The sequence below is a fragment of the Lonchura striata genome, chromosome Z (assembly GCF_050655825.1).
Source record: "Lonchura striata isolate lonStrDom1 chromosome Z, ASM5065582v1, whole genome shotgun sequence".
Lineage (NCBI taxonomy): Eukaryota > Metazoa > Chordata > Aves > Passeriformes > Estrildidae > Lonchura > Lonchura striata.
The window spans coordinates 21117443-21127472 of NC_140740.1; positions in this window are offsets into that span (position 1 = coordinate 21117443).

Sequence of the window (10030 nt, forward strand, 5' to 3'; positions counted from 1 at the left end):
AGCTGGAACTTTCTGTCCAGAGAAGTCCTACCCCTCTAAGTTGTGAAAGTGGAAAAAAGTCAATCAGCTACCTAATTTAGACCTGGGCCATTGTTTCCAACAGATTCACTATCTCATTTGTGAAAATTACTAGAAATCAAGGAACCACTCAAGGAACTAATATCTAAAACTCATCAAGTATACACACAGGTGCTTCCCTGACAGTTGGTAATACCACAGTTATAGTGAAATTACTATTTATAACTCACAGCTTTAGTCCTATCTCTCTTGCTGCAGAAGAGATTAAATAAAGAGCCTTATCTTTTGCTGTGAGGGACAGGTTGTTAGTCTCAGATGCTCACAGTGACTCTGCTTGCTGCTCAACAGGTGAAACTCTCAGCAAAAATACCAGCTCTGGCTCTGTAAAAATTGTTCAGGCACAACAGAGTGGATTTTCATGATGAAATCAACCTCCAGAGATGTCCCAGCAGTATACTATATCACGAAAGGAAAGCAGAAACTGTGACATGCACAAATAGCTCTTGGAGCTATTTGCTTCCCTCATGGTTACAATTTCGCTGAACAAAATTAGGCTTACCCATTTCTCTGCCTACATTCTGCTGGAGGTTTGTTTCTCATGCAGAGTTCTGATATGTGGAAGGATGCCAGGTGCACTTAAACAAAACTCAGAGGATGTGGCTGTTTTCTACTAGGTCAAGTGTTTCAAAAATTATTATTTAGGTGGAAGATGCTATTGTAGAGAATGTTTGAAAAATGATATTTCAACTGAGGCAAACCTAACTAATTCCTAACAATCAAGGGAAGGCCTGGCTGAGAAACAAATTGGTTTCAGATCTTTTTTTTTTCTGTTATGAAAACTTTAAGTCCTTTTTTCTCATCTTCCTTAAATCTATTTAGAATTGGAAAAATCCCACCCAAACCCCAAAAAGACAACAAACCACTCCTCCTTTTTCTAGGTTTGCTAAAGATAACTCCCTTCTCCTATCTGGTTTAGCTGATCTAAATAATTTTACTATAGTAGCAGTGCTGTTTCCTAAGAATCATGGAATCAAAATTGTCTGAGTTGGAAGGGACCTCAAAGTCATCTTCTTCCAGGAACACTTTCCACTGTCCCAGGTTGAAGAGGGTCTCACTGAGAACTGGCTGGAGTAATGACACTCAAACCAATATGGCTAGATGTCATCCTCCTTTATTGTCTGCCGCGCTCCCGCCCCAGATCCCTGTTCTCAGCCCCGGCTAGCTCTCGTCCTGGGGCGAGGGTGGGCGATGGAGGCACCCTCTGCCGCTCCCAGCTGGGGTTTGGAGAGTGCCTTTGTGGGTTCCGGGCAGCGCTAGCAAGCCTCGCGGTGGTAAATGAAGAGCGGATCCTGCTGGGGGCTAAGTCCAAGTTTATTGTAGCCCAACGGGGCCAAATATTCCAGAACGGTGCCAGCCAACAGGAACCCTGACAGGGTTCTTACACTGGCTTATAAACTCTTGGGGAGGGGTAACTGACAACTAATGGGTATAGCGGTAGGGAGTGGCCCCGGGATGGGGTGATATAACGTGGTCCAATGGGGGAAGGATATGAGAGGGGCCCCAGGCCCTCGCCCAATCACCCGGTGCCCAAGGTGGAAGCTTCTGGATGGATGGGAAGGGACACAGAGTGACAGACAAGGCACCTGGGAGGGGTAAAGGGAAAGACTGCGCCCCTTCCAGGGTGATGGATAGATACTGGAAAGGCAGGAAGGGAGGACAAGGCGGGAAAACTGGGGATAAACCAAGTTGTACATGGGGGTACAAAGGAATAAACCAATACATAATACAGGGATAATAAAACATACAAATAATGCAACTCCACAATTGTCTAATTTATTAATGTTTTATACCTTATTGCCTTACATAATATAATAGCTAATTAATACTCATTGGCAAAAGTAATATAATTACATATGCAGATTACTTACTGATTGGCTCTTACACTACAAGCATCTGACCAAGTTATAGTGCGTAACAGTTTTCATCATCCAGCATTGACTATTGTATTTGTACAAAGCTTATGGTGTTTTCAAGGATGTCCTAAATTCTTCTGAAGTAACTAAAGTACCTCTGTAATCTGCATGCCAGGGTTGTCCATCAAGAAAGACCTTGTTCCATGAGAAATTCCTTTCCACCAGATTGCTTGAAGCCCTGTCCAGCCTTGAACATTTCCAGGAATGCAGCAGCCACAGCTTCTCTGGACAGCCTGTGCCAGTGCCTTACCACCCTCGCAGTAAAGAATTTCTTTCCAACATTTAATCTAAACCTGTCCTCTTTCAGTTTAAAACCACTGTACCTTGTTCTGCTACTATCTGCACATATAAAAAGCCCCTCTTCTTTTTACATCTGGATTTAAACCACAACTGTACTATTGTTGTTGGATAAAAGAACCACACTCTCCTGTTGCTGTTGGACATTTGTTGGCAATTGTCTTTGAATATTCTAATGTGCTTCATGTCTCTAGTGCTAAAGAAGACTGTGGACTAAATGATGAAAACACTGTCTGCTCCAGTGGAAGCAAGGGTTTTTTTTAAAAGAATTCTTTCAATTATTACAGTTTTAGCCTTTTTCCAGGTTACACTGAAGATTTAGAGACAGCTTCTGTTATTAAGGGATGATGTTTCTCTTGAAAGAAGTAGAGGGTTTTTTTCTTAGAAAGTAACTGAATGCATTTTACATTGTGAAAATGTTCACATGGAGAGGTAATTCATGGAACTGAGAACTAGGTAAGAACTTAAGTCCTGAACCAGCAAAAAAATGATGTGCTCACCAAAACATTGTTCTGCTCTGGGCTTGGATGAATGATAGCTTAGTGTGATAGCTGAATATTTTTGCATCAGATAGTCACTGAAGTATTCATACACTTAAGAAATACAGTTCATTTCCTTGCTATAAATAAAATATACTTCATAGATGTTGCCACGCATAGGTAAAGTTATCAGTCATATATTTTGATGGTAACAGTAGTTCCACTGGGATGCTGTTTTCCTACATTTGTCTTTTTATCACATAATCTTTTCTTCTCTTCCACAGAGCAGAAGCACCTCTGTGAACTTCAGCCAGTTACAACTATGAAATGGTTTTGGTTCTCATCATCTAGTCATCCTTTAATTATTTAATTACTTTGGGCACCAGTGTTGTAGAAATAGCTTCTTAAATCTGCTACTCTACTAGATCCACTTTCTTAGCACCATATTTTTATTTGTTCTTCACCATTTCCATTAGGCATGGTGCCTGGGAGTGTGATATTTGCATAGAAAGGATCTAGGTGGCTCAGCCTGATTTCTGTTGACAATAATGCTGGTTCTTGTTTGTTCTTGTTTTTGTTTGTTTGTTTGTTTGTTTGGGGTTTTTTTAGGGACATAGGCATGGCATGAGTGCTTGCTATGATTGTTTTAAAATTTGGTAACACCATCCATTGTAGTCCAAGCTGAGAAAAAAATTTCAAAAATTCCAGACCACCTGATATCCTTTCCTTGAAGGTTTTTCCATGAAAACAAAAACCTTAAAACCTAAAAAACCCCAAAAAACCCCAAACAATTTCTCCCACACCCAATAAACCTCCCAAAACTAAAAACAAAGCATGAAAATCTTGCAAAAGTCCATGTGAGCACTCTAACTTTTGTGTATATGGGGCAAAATAAGTCACTGCTGAATTCAAAATTGAGCAAAGGATATCTGTACTTTCAGCAGTGTCCTTCACTTGAAATTAAGCAAGAGCCTTTCACTCTTATTTTCTCTTCTTACAGGGACATCTCATACCTTGGATTTTCACATGATGGGGTTCTTATTAGTTTGACACAATGGACTAACATATAGTGATAGCAGATTCTATCTATGATATATTTTTTCTATTTTTAACAAAATAATCTGGTTTATAGACATTTTTACACAGCTATAGTATCTCTGTTTTTAGGATTTAAGCATTATCCCTTCTATTAAAGCTTGATTTGACCTTTTGTATCTCTAAGGAGCTTTATTGATATTTCTTAATGGATACTGGACAGATTACTAAGACATGGTACAAAAAAGGTATTATTTGTGAAAACTGATTCTAGACATAGAATAAATCCTGGATATTCCATTTATATTCTTCCCTTAGAGACAGCATAAACTATTCTTCATCAAAAAGAGAGTGCTTTCATGCTACTCAGATATTTTTTATATAAGGTTTTACAGCCAAACTATGTGGTTGCCATAATACTCTTCCACTGCTTGGATAAGTTTCTAAGTGATGATGTCAGATGTTATGACTATTTCTCATAAATCTGATTATTTATTATAGTCCCAGCTTTGAACACAAGCTGCATGAGTTATTGTCCGAGAATATTCTGGAAAACTCCAAAGTGCCTCTATGCCTTTTTCTTCTGTTTTCTGTCAAAGACAACTCAAACACTCATATTTTTTACCCCTTGAAGAGCCTTTATTGCATAACATCTTGACAAGACACCCTTTCCTGTAGCAGAATTTTTCCCTTCAGTTCCCTGAGTTCCTGCTTCAAAGCCTGCATTTCAGAACCCTCTTTATTTTATATACATAAAAACCTTCCTAACAGACTGTTTTCTTCTGTCAGCTGTGAAAATTTCTCCTCTGTCATGTAAAACGTCTGATGCTTTCCTTTGCACTGGGATGGGAAGGATAGCAGGTGTTTTTACAGGGTATTTAGTTTCGAGCAGCAGTTCTGTTCACAGAGTGCTACTTTTTTCTGTCTCTCCCAAATATGCTGCTCAAACCAAAGTAATATATATGTCTATATGACAATAAATACCTTTGCATTTGTCATATTACCAGGCTGGCTGTACAGCAACTGGGTTTGATCACAATTTGTACAAAGATAATTTTGCTCAGACCAGTTATGTGTCTTGGGATGTGCAAGAGTTCCTCCATACTTGACCCCCAAGCATGGCCTAAATGTATATATATCAGAGTATGTTTTTGTTGGATCACTTCTGTATCTGCCTGCTTAGACCAGGCCTTTGCAGAAGGAGCTTTAGTTATTCTGTACTGACTTATAAACCAAGTGCTTATTCTGGCAAATTAAGTTCATTTATTGGACCTTCCTTTCCTTCTGAGAACTGTTAAGGTGCATCCACATCTTATGCCTTTTGATTTCTGTTCTCTGCTGCCTGCATCCAAATCTCCCTGGATGTTTGGCCATTTAAAATTGGTTGCTATAAGCTCTTCACCACTTGATTGACCGCTAACTTACCCAGACAGCTTAATACAGACACACAAGTTTTATTTTGCTGCCAGTGACAAATTACATTCCTTCCCCTTCCCTTTCCAGATTATGATGGATATGCTGCATCTGGAAATCTTTTCTCAGATAGATCCATGTCACTCCATCAGTACAGTTAGTCTTGCTTTGAGTTCAGTCACTCTTGGAAATTCCAGACAAGAAAAGATGATTTCAAATGACTGAAAACTGGTGGTGGTTTGCCACAGAACAAACAGACATTACTGCCTAGTCTATCTGGATAATCAGTCTTTCATTCTGATTTTTCCTTTACTCCTCCTCACTTTAGTAGATGATCTGAAAAGACATTGCATTATTACTTGGATTTTACAAAGCTGTGCTCAGTGTATCTCTTTTTTCACTCATTTCAGAGACAGGCCATGAGCTTCTTCAAAGCTTAATTCCACAACTTGAACAACTACCTCTGCAAAGGCTAAACTTTAATAATACAGAGATGTATATGTGCAAAGGTGGAGCCTTTTCCCTACATTTTATGTAATTTTTAATGTATTTTTAATGTGTTTTTATGTGCTACATTTTATATAATTTTTCATGTATGTAAATTTATGTAATATTTTCCAATTTATTCAGTGCCACTATCTTGCTAATAGTCACTGAAAGGTGTCCTGCATCTGTAGCAAAAACTGGGATCTGCAATTTCTTCTATGACTTTATCTTCCCTACAAGGACCCTACCTAATTATGATGACATAACAAAATCCAAATTTTACCTTGAATCAGGAGTTTTAGAAAGAGAATAAAACATACTTAATAATTTCCAAGAAAAGATCAAGAAATGGGTTTAAAAGTCAACATGGCAGTATCTAAAGCATCTTTTAGAAGTCCTTTCATGCAGAATAGAAGTTTGCCTGGGCACAGGGGAGAGTGAATATTCTTTTGCTAACCTCTTTTTGTTAAATCTGTTTGTTAGCCTCTTACTCTCTCTAATCAAATGTTCCTTATCTACAGTGAAACCTACTCAGGGACTTGCCCTAAAACATGATCATTTTTCAAATCAGAAAATTGACAACTTCTTCAATGCCAAATCCCTGTGGGTTGGTGAAGATAAGGATCACATTCAGTCTGGACAAGCTTCTATAAATCCTTAGGGTTTAGTATCATCACCATGCATTGTCCAGCAAAAGCAGCTTGAGCTTGGACCTCATGAGCTTTCCACTGCTGTTCTGCTCCATTTCTGCAGCTGGGCTGAGACATGTCCTATAGCTTCAGAGCTCTGCAACTGTAGTGGGATTTTTTTCTTTCCAGTGTTTGGGAACAGTTCAAGAAATCAACTGGAAGCTGCAGCTTCATTATGATTTCAAGCTGTTGTCCTTTGAACCCCTTGCATAGTCAGAAATTCACTTAGTGCTTAAGTTTGTCTGTTTATATATATGTGTATATATTTATGTAGTGCTTAAGGTGTGTGCATAGATATATACACACGCCTTAAGTATATGTATGTATATTTATATATAGATATTCACAAATTTTGTTAAGAATCCTTTAAATATCTGCTGTGGATATTTCTCACCCGAATTCCATCTTCTGGAATTCACATCTGCTGTACAGGAAATAAACTTCTGAACTAAAAAAGAAAAAAAAGAAAAGAAAAAAAAGTGAAATAAAAGTGAAATAAAAGGAAAAAATATGCATTGTGAAATTGCCACAACTGTACTCTAACACCTTTAATCTTTGGGCCAGAATAGAAATTATCCATTATTCAGGATTCTAAAATGACTCTTTCTGGACCTTTGATACCTCTTAAGTCAGTGTCATGAGTGCCTGCCCTGATGTTTGTTATGTTGTCTGTCACCTTTTTAACTTGCAGAATAAATATCAGATGGCTCCCCAGGCAATGGAAGTGAGATTTATAGAAAGCCACATATTTTTGTTGAAGATATTGGGTTTTTATCACTTAAGTTCTTCTTCATTTATATGGCAAGAGCAAGAGAAATTTGACAAAACTACAGCACAGTTTTCCCAATAAATATAAAAAACAATGAAAGGACCTGTGCACTTTATTTTATTGTCAGCCTGTGTGGAGTGACTGATTATTGCCCAGAAGAAAATACCTATGGCAGGGTCTATTTTCATCCTGAATCATTTCCCAGATCAATAAAAGAAATTTCTGATGGCAATTTATTTACATTCATATCAATATTTCCTAGATTTTTAAAATAAATTTGAACCTCTGGGCTCATAATTCAATGTCAGTAGGCTTGAAGTTCATGTACATTAAAACAGAAATTTCTTTTATAGAAAGAATATATTCTCTAGATATTCAAGTGAATTAATATGTCACTGTACTTGTAATTAGTAATTTTCTGTTCATTTTGGATTTCTTTTTGCAGTAACAAGACTTTTAAAGTATTTGTTTAATTTTGCTCATTTTGAAATTACTGAGACCTTGTTGCATTTTGGAGTTAACATCTGAGTAAGATTAAGTCTGTACTTCCAGTGGATTTATAGAGTTAAACTTGGGAACACATCTCTGGATCAGTCCAATATAAGACCTGGTCATGAGAATGATTTTTACTAGGTTATGTCAGGCATGACATATTTGCTATAAGGATAGCTTATATATCACAGGAGTCTGAGAAATATGTGAGGAAATGGTTGTGGAGGTGCAATGGTAATGCCAACAAAAATTAGCAATATCATGTAATCAAATATTCTGTGTTTTGGTAAGAATACCAAGGATTTTTTTTTTTTTAAATTCACAGTATCAATGTTTATTGGTATCAGTTTGAATTCAGAGACAAAAAAATAATGTCTTGAGATGAATGAACTGAGTTTTGTAAGAAATTAGAGTGAATAAAAATCTGAAGAGTACCAGAGCATTATTACAGGGCTGGGAACCTGTGCTGTGTGCATGTGCATTGTGTTTGAACATTTCTGGGTTTCTGCCCAAAATAATGTTTCTGTGAAGAAAAGCCCTTAAAAAAAGTAGCTTAGCTAAAGATGTCTTGCAGCCCTTTTGGTCACAAAAGGATGAATGCCTTTAAATTGAAGAAGGAGAAAGAGACATGTCTAAATTTTATTCCCTGCTCATTACAGGTGGCACTAGGACCCTCCCAACACAAAATATTCTATGACATACTTTTTTTAAAATACTGTGCAGTTTAATTTAGAGACTCTCAATGAATTTTCTCACCATTTTCTTATGTGTGGTAGAAGCAGGAACAGATGGACCTGTTGGGGAATACACAAGTTTGTTTTCTCTTCTGCCAGAACAAAATTAGAATTTTTTTAAAAGTTGGTAGATTTCTGTTTATGTAGAGAAAGCTATGTGCTGCTAATGAAAATATATTTGAACATTGATACTGGCACTGGGTACTTTGGTAAAGGAAGGAAATTTTAAACAGGGAAGAAATGAGAATCGTTAAACTGAGACTCAGACATATACTCGCAGGGTGAAAACTGGTGTTTCACCTCTTGGTGTCACTGCAGCTTTTGGTATTTGCAGTTACTAGCCCATGTTACTGCTGGATTTTGAATTTGCTTTTTTTTTTTTTTTTTTTTTTTTTTCCTTTGGTTTGTTGTCGCGTTTGCTTTGGGGGCTTTTTTTTTTTTCTTTTTTTAAGAAAACGCCTATAGTCACTGTATCTATTTTTTAACAAGTTAGAATGAAAGGTAGTGATTAAACTGGGAGCTGCCAATCACTCTCAGATCTACCAATAAATTTTGTCGTGTATTAAACCAACAGTGTGAAGCCTTAGGCACCAAACTGGTTTGCAATGAACATGATTCAAAGATAAATAGGAATTCAGGGGTTAGAAATCTGTCAAATATATTGTAGTAATTTGTGAACTTGGTCAAGTCCACAGTACTCTTCCTCTTACATCTGTACCCTTTCCAATTCTTCTCAAAAAGTGGGTATCTTCTGACACTTCCACATCAATCTTCTCTCTGTGATGTGGGCAGCATTTCACATAGAACATATTTTCTTTAAAATGCTATTCAGACTCTGAATTTATTTCAGGCATTGATTTTCTTTGTGCTCTGTCCAATGCATGTCTTGTCCAATGCCTTTAGGCATCAGAGCTAGATTTTCTCTGAATTGAAGAAAGAAGTAAAAGAAAAAATTATTCTACAAGAACCATCTTGTAGAATGTTTTGTCATCTGAACCAAGAGCATCCTGAAATAGAGGCTGATAGATGAACATGTGCTAAACCAGTGACAGAGCAAATACATTCCTTAGTGTCCTTATGAGCTGGCTGCAACGCTTCAATTTGCTTCTGGTCCTTTCCCCGCTATTTTTTCTCAATTACTTTGTCTCACTGGCCTCATCTCTTTCTTGGACGTACATATTTTTGTACTTTTTCTTCACTGGCCTCAGAAGTGAAAAGGAAGAATGAGGCATTTAGCTGAAATACAAGATTAATATTGTGTGGATCAGATTTTCTGACAAAGTAATTTCTTTGTTCTTAGCTAGAGAGGACGTTGTCACCCTGGACTTTAAAGCTTTGCAGTGTCCTGAAAGACTGGCAGTGCAGTGTTTGAAAGCACTAATGGAGGAGAATTCCTGCCATTAGACAGTGCAAGGGAGGCTGAGGAATGAGGGACTTAATGTCCACTACAATGACCAGTGTTTGATGAAATGCAATTTCTCATTGAGAGAAATGAAGCAATGTACTGGCAAAGGTGAAACTGGAAAACAAGATCACAAACAGAAATTATTCCTGCACATAGTCTATCAATAGAAAGGGGCAAGCAGAAGAAGGATCCTTTACATGGTAAAATAGGATCTTATCTCTCTTGAGTCAATCAAATCAG